Source organism: Mus caroli, chromosome 6 (assembly GCF_900094665.2).
Source record: "Mus caroli chromosome 6, CAROLI_EIJ_v1.1, whole genome shotgun sequence".
Taxonomy (NCBI): Eukaryota; Metazoa; Chordata; class Mammalia; order Rodentia; family Muridae; genus Mus; species Mus caroli.
In genome coordinates, this window is record NC_034575.1 from 75,384,091 (window position 1) to 75,391,814 (window position 7,724).

Consider the following 7,724-nt stretch of genomic DNA (forward strand, 5'->3'; position numbering starts at 1 on the left):
ATGGCAGGTTGAGCATCTATTCACTATCTATCAACTTCTGCTGTTTCCCTTTTTTTCCATCTGCTCTCCTTCTTCCTAACTATTCCTTTAGGGAAGCTCTGATTACTTGTATATGCTTGGCCCAGAGAGTGGCACTATTAGAAGGTGTGGCCCTGTTAGAGTAGGTATAGTCTTGTTACAGTAGGCGTGTTACTGTAGACTTTAAGACCCTCATCCTAGCTGCCTGGAAGCCAGTATCTGCTAACAGCCTTCAGATGAAGATGTAGAGCTCTTTGCTCCTCCTGCACCATGCCTGTCTGGATGCTGCCATGCTCCTGCCTTGGTGATAATGGACTGGACCTCTGAACCTGTAAGCCAGCCTCAATTGATTGTTGTTATTTTTATTTTAATTTTTAAAAAAAAATTTAATTAGGTATTTTCCTCATTTACATTTCCAGTGCTATCCCAAAAGTCCCCTGTACCCTCCCCCCCACTCCCCTAACCACCCACTCCCACTTCTTGGACCTGGTGTTCCCCTATACTGAGGCATATAAAGTTTGCACAACCAATGGGCCTCTCTTTCCACTGATGGCTGACTAGGCCATCTTCTGATACATATCATCCTGAGTGAGGTAACCCAGTCACAAAAGAACTCACATGATATGTACTCACTGATAAGTGGATATTAGCCCAGATACTTAGAATACCCAAGATATAAGATTGTTGTTCTTTTAAGAGTTGCCTTGGTCATGATGTCTCTTCACAGCAGTAAAACCCCAAACTAAGGCAGAAGTCAAAGGCATTCCCCTTCATCAGTAACCATTAACAGCTAATTCATCTTCAGAAAATAGTGAGACTTGTGGAGACTTCCTAATGGAATGTCAAAGGCACAATCTTGTGCAGATATTCACAGCTGCTGTGTGCTGATGATTTCAATACACCTGTCACCTAACTCTCAAGAGACTGGAGGCCCCTGGGGTCTGGTGGGGTGGGGGTGGAAAGTGGGGGTGGGAACATCCTGGTGAAGACAACGGGGCAGAGAGGAGTATGTGGATCAGTCGGAGGGTGGACCTGGAGGGGAATAAAATCTGGAGTTTAAAATAAGTAAATAAATAAATAAACTTAAAAAAAAAAGATTTTGACTTATTCTAAAGAGTCAGTACAACTCACTGTTACCCAATCACTGAGAAGCCTTTAACCTCTGTTAAAAGGCAGAGATGAAACCTGGCCTGGCATGAATTATGGTAAAATGCCACATCTTTCTTTGCAGGAAAGATGCTGGTTACAGCTTGGCTAGCAACAGATGGCATTATTTTAACACAGAGAATTGCTGAGTGAGACACTGGCTCTCTCTGAAGAGAGCAACAGCCTGTGCATCTTGGCTCATATGAGACCCTGGTGGTTGGAATTCATAAACCCATAGAGGAAAGAATATGGGCTACAGCTTGAAACATCTATAATGCTGGGCATGCTGTTAAAGGTTACCAAAGGCCCATAGAGAGAAAAATGACAAGAAAAGAAGATATTTTATTTTAAAAATCTATTACAGTTGCAATCTTTATATCTCACTAGTGTGAAAATGCTGGAATAAAATGATAAATAATGCATTGGAGTTGAGAAAATAATTTTCACGTGTTTAATTCCTTCTGTAGGGAATACCAACTCTACCTTTACAATGTGCCCAGAATCTCTCTCACTCTCTTAATGATTACCATCTTCACTGATATTTTCTAAAAAAATACTCATTTTCTATGAGAATTAAAGCCTTCCAATGGTCTCCTTGCAAACAGGAGTGTCCATATTCTATTTTATTATTAACTTTTCCTTTAATAGATTTTTATTTTAGTTTAATTTTGATTCTATATTAATAAAAATATAGAATATTATAAAGAACTGCCATGTATATTTTAAATAGTATATAAGAATTATTAACATAATGTGTTACATATTCTACAATTTTTCCCTTTTTCCAAGTCTGCAACTAATTCTTAAAAGCTTGAAGAGAGACTGGGAGCTTAGCTCATTTGGTAGAGTGTGAGGCAAGAATGCCCAAAGCTCTAAATTTCAACTCTAGTATTTCATAATCCCAGTGCATGACTATAATCAGCATTTGGAAGTAGAGACAGACAGATATGAAGTTTTGAAACCATCCTCATTAATATAGCAAAATCCTATTATCAAATCTCAAAGATATGGCTGTCACTTGAGAGGCTCAGCCAGAGCCTTACTAATACAGATGTGGATGCTTACAGCCAACCATTAGACTGAGCACAGGGACCCCAGTGGATGAGTTAGAGGAAGGACTAAAATGAGCTTAAGGGATTTGCAAACCCATAAGAAGAACAACGATATTAATTAACCAGACTCCACCCCCCCCAAGCTCCCAGGGAATAAACCAACAACCAAAGAGTACACATCAGGAGACCCATGGCTCCAGCTGCTCATGTAGCAGAGGATTGCCTTATCAGTGGGAGGGTAGGCCCTTAGTCCTGTGGAAGGCTCAATGCCTCAGTACAGGGAAATGCTAGAGCCATGAGGCAGAAGTGATTGGGGCAGCAGCAAGGCAGCAGTGGGTGGGTGGGTGCATGGGTGAGGGAGAACCCTGAAACAAGCAGGGGGTAGGGGGGAATGGGATAGGTTTGCAGAGGGGAAACCAGGAAGAGGGATAACATTTGAAATGTAAATACATGAAATAACCAATAAAAATTTTTTAAAAACCTATATCAATGAATTAAAATGTATATTAGCCCTCTATCAGATGTAGGGTGGGTAAAGATCTTTTCCCAATGAGGGAAACCAGGATGAGGGATAACATTTGAAATGTAAATAAACAAAATAAGCAATAAAATAAAGTTGAGGTCACTTCTAGTTTCAGAGAAACCTGGGTCCAAATTTTAGATGCAATTTCTAAGGATTTTAATAAAATAGACAGCATTATATTTTTCCTTAATGAAGTTCTAATGGTTTTGTGTAAGATTTTATTTTGGGGAATATATGAAGAAAGGTCTACTCTGCAGATCAGAAACTCATGACAGATCAAAATAACAAAGTCTTACTTGATAATCAGTGTGCTTCATCAAGATTATTACAGGAGGATAGATAAGGGTTATTACAGATGCAGAAATTATTCAATGACAGCCATATCACCAAAGGGTGACCTAACCGTAGGTGGCACCTCATGCAAGCTGGAATTCTGGAGCCTACTGCATGACTTTCATGCAACTGGACAAGTCAGAAAGTGTTTGTAGGCAGCTTAGTTGAACTGCCTCATCCCCAGCAGTTACTGCTTACACAGTCTTGATGAAGGAAAGGTCATGTGCTTCTAGTCAGTTTCAGAAACTTTCTGAGACTCCTAAGGAATTTTGTAGTTCATGAGACCTGCTTCCAAATTTCCTAAGTCTTAACAAACTATAAAGGTAGAAGAAAATTGCTACACAACAAATAGTCTACAAAGCATTCATTAGAGCTCAGCTTAAATATCCAATTTTATAATTCTCATTTCCATTTGGTAGGTCATCTAATATTAAAGAAAAGAAATAAAATATCTTCCTGAAGGAAGTAAGAATGGGTCTATTTAATAACTCAGAAACAAATACTGAAAAAATATTATTTATCTTATAAAAGTTTAAAAAATTAACAGCAAAATTTGGTTGCATAATTTCTAAGTGTGATTGGCATAAATTGTGCTGTCTATAAATATTTCAGCTATCACAATTGACTTTTAGGTTATAAAGCATCAAAAATAATTTGTATGTTAATGTATTTACTGTAAAAAGGTAGGATCCAGTGAGGAATTAGTAAGTTTAGATTTTTTGTTGCTATTTAATCTTGTGCATATGATTTTCAGGACAAGTCATTTGTAACCAGAGACATTTAGTTCCAGTAATTACAGCAAAAATAAACAGACATTTATTGATTACTTCAGTCTCTGAACACCAATGCCAATAGAAGTTGATTACAACTGCCTAATGCAAAATTCCTCCAAACAAGGTCTCTTTGCCCTCACTCCTCAAACTGCATAGTGAATTTCATGACAGCAAAAGTGAGGAAGGATTAACCTTAACTTTGATCTTATTTCATACCTATGAGATTTTGAAAGCTACTAAACAAATTACACAATCCTCATTAATTTTCCTTCCTTATACAAATGCACTATCTTAATATTCTAATGTACTAACTTAAAATTACAAAGCAGAGGCTGATGACTTGCATGATGTGGTATTAAAACTTTTGCATTATAAGCTTTTGTACTGTACATATCTGGAATAATAAATCTCACTGTTTGATACTGATTCTCTGCCAATGGTCTCTTCCAACTTTCAAAACCTTAAAATTTATAACAGAAAGAAGGAAGATTTTACTAAAGCAACTTATGCCTTTAAAAGCAAAGTACTAAATTAAAATTGATATATTTAATCAAATTATATTACCTCAACTGATAAAATAGTTGAAATTAAATGTTTAATCAACACAATTTATTAAGAATAGAGAATAGTCTATTCATGGATTGGCAGGATTAATATAGTAAAAATGGCCAACTTGCTGAAAGCAATCTACACATTCAATGCAATCCCCATCAAAATTCCAACTGAATTCTTCATAGAATTGGAAGAGCAATTTGCAAATTCATTTGGGATAACAAAACCCCATCATAGCGAAAAATATTCACAACAATAAAAGAACTTCGGGTGGAATTGCCATCCCTGACCTCAAGCTGTATTACAGAGCAATAGTGATAAAAACAGCATGATATTGGTACAGAGACAGACAGGAAGATCAATGGAATAGAATTGAAGACACAGTGGAACACATATACATATAGTGACTTGATTTTGACAAAGAAGCCAAAACCATCCAGTGGAGAAAAGACAACAATTTTAACAAATGTTGCTGGTTCAACTGGCAGTCAGCATGTTGAAGAATGCAATTCGACCCATTCTTATCTCCTTGTTCAAAGCTCAAATCCAAGTGGATCAAGGAACTCCACATAAAACCAGATACACTGAAACTAATAGAAGAGAAAGTGGGGAAGAACCTCGAATACATGGACACAGGGGAAATTTTCCTGACCAGAACACCAATGGTTTGTGCTCTAAGATCAACAATTGACAAATAGGACATCATAAAATTGCAGTTTCGGTAAGGCAAAGGACACAGTCAATAAGACAAAAAGGCAACCAACAGATTGGGAGAAGATCTTTACCAACCCTACATCCAATAGTGGGCTAATATCTAATATATACAAAGAACTCAAGAAATTAACACTCCATAGAACCAAATAATTCTATTAAAAATGGGGTAAAGAGCTAAACAAAGATTTTTCAACTGAAGAATATCAAATGGCCAAGAAGCACCTAAAGAAATGTTCAACATCCTTAGCCATCAGGGAAATGCAAATCAAAACCACCCTGAGATTCCACCTTATACCAGTCAGAATGGCTAAAATCAAAAACTCAGGTGACAGCAGATGCTGGCAAGGATGTGGAGAAAGCAATGGAACTCTCCTCCATTGCTGGTGGGAATGCAAGTTGGCACAACCCCTCTGGAAATCAGTTAGCAGTTCCTCAGAAAATTGGACATAGTATTACCTGAGGACACAGCAATACCACTCTTGGGCATATACTAAGAAGATGCTCCAACAAGTAATAAGGACATATGCTCCACTATGTTCATATCAGCCTTATTTATAAAAGCCAGGAGCTGAAAAGAACCCAGATGTCCTTCAACAGAAGAATGGATACAGAAAATGTGGTACATTTACACAATGGAGTATTACTTAGCTATTAAAAATGATAAATTCATGAAATTCTTAGGCAAATGGATAGAACTAGAAAATTTCATCCTGAGTGAGGTAACACAATCACAAAAGAAAACGCATGGTATGCGCTCACTGATAAGTGGCTACTAGCCCAAAAGCCACAAATAACCAGGATACAATTCATAGACCACATGAAGCCCAAAAAGTAGGAAGACCAAAGTGTGGCTGCTTCAGTCCTTCTTAGAAGGAGAACAAAATACTCACAGGAGCAAATATGAAGATAAAGTGTAGATCAGAGACTAAAGGAAACACCACCCAGAGACTGTCCCACCTGGAGATTCATCCCATATACAGCACACCCACCATATTACCACACCCAGACACTATTGTGGATGCCAAGAAGTACATGTTGAAAGGATCCTGATATGGCTATCTCCTGAGAGGCCCTGCCAGAACCTTACAAATAGAGAGAAGGATATTAGCAGCCAACAATTGGACTGAGCATGGGGTCCCTACTAGAGACGTTAGAGAAGGGACTGAAGGAGTTGAAGGGGTTCACAACTCCATAGGAAAAACAACAATATTAACCAAAGAGTACCTGCAGAACTCCCAGTGACAAAGCCATTAGCAAAGGAGTACACATTGCTCCAGATGCATATGTCGCAGAGGATGGCCTTGTCATGCATCAATGGGAGGAGAGGTCCTTGTTCCTATGAAGGCTCAATCAATGCCCCAGTGTAGGGGAATAGAGGATGGGGAGGTGAGAGTGTGTGGGTGGGTGGGGGAATGCCCTCATAGAAGCAGAGGGAAGGAGGATGACAGGGTGTTTCCTGGAGGGAGGGAAACCAGGAAATGGATAACATTTAAAATATAATTAAAGAAAATATCCAATAAAGAATAAAAAAAATAGAGCATGTTCCAAGGGACAAGAGTGCAATCACAAATATCATAAAGAAGATTTAATAGAACAAAAATATTTAACCAAAAATGCTCAAAGAAATTATGCAAACATATTTATATTATTTTAAGAAATCAACGTTCAATATAGCCAATTACATTAACTTACATTATAGTATGTCCATCAAATTTACAAAAATATGAAGAAATTAATAACACATTCGAGATCTCACTCAACACACCAAAGGCTGTTTTAGATTTAGCATGAGCTTCTTGGGAAGAATTTGATACTAAGGATGAAAATACTGAGAATTTTCAAGTCTTTCACTCAATAAATTTATGTTTAAGAATATAGATGAAGAGCCGGGCATGGTGGCACATGCCTTTAATCCCAGCACTCGGGAAGCAGAGGCAGGCAGATTTCTGAGTTTGAGGCCAGCCTGGTCTACATAGTGAATTCCAGGAAAGCCAGGGCTATACAGAGAAACCCTGTCTTGAAAAACAAAAAAAAAAAAAAAAAAAAAAAAAAAAACAGGAAAAAAAAAAAAGAATATATATGAAGCATAACATTTTAGAAGTTCCCAGTATACATTGAAATAGAGGTTGATAACAGTCTTATATATAAGGTACAGATTCTAAATTTTAAATACTATATAGCAGCATTGTGGTATTATTGAGCTTTTTATTTTATTTACTACGCTTTATCTTATGTTTCCTATAATATTTATAAACCTTCAAAAAATCTTTAAAAATGCAAACAAAATGCTACAAATACCCTAAACAAAAAAAGACATAAGAAAATAAATAAATATTTGGGGATAAAATAAAAGTACTGTAACAATATCTCTGAGCACTGGGTCAAAGGCACACCAGTAAAGAAATGAACTACAAAAGAGTTGCAATCAGTTCTTAGTTATACTTCTGCTGATAACAATAAATAAACTCAAATATTTCATGTTCCCTGGAAGATTTGTAAAATTAAAGTATATGAACTAAATGGCATTGTGTGGTCTCCCATAGACACCATTTATTTCTGAGAAACTTCAATCTTTAAGATGAAGAAGAAGGGAATGTGTGAGCCTACATCGTC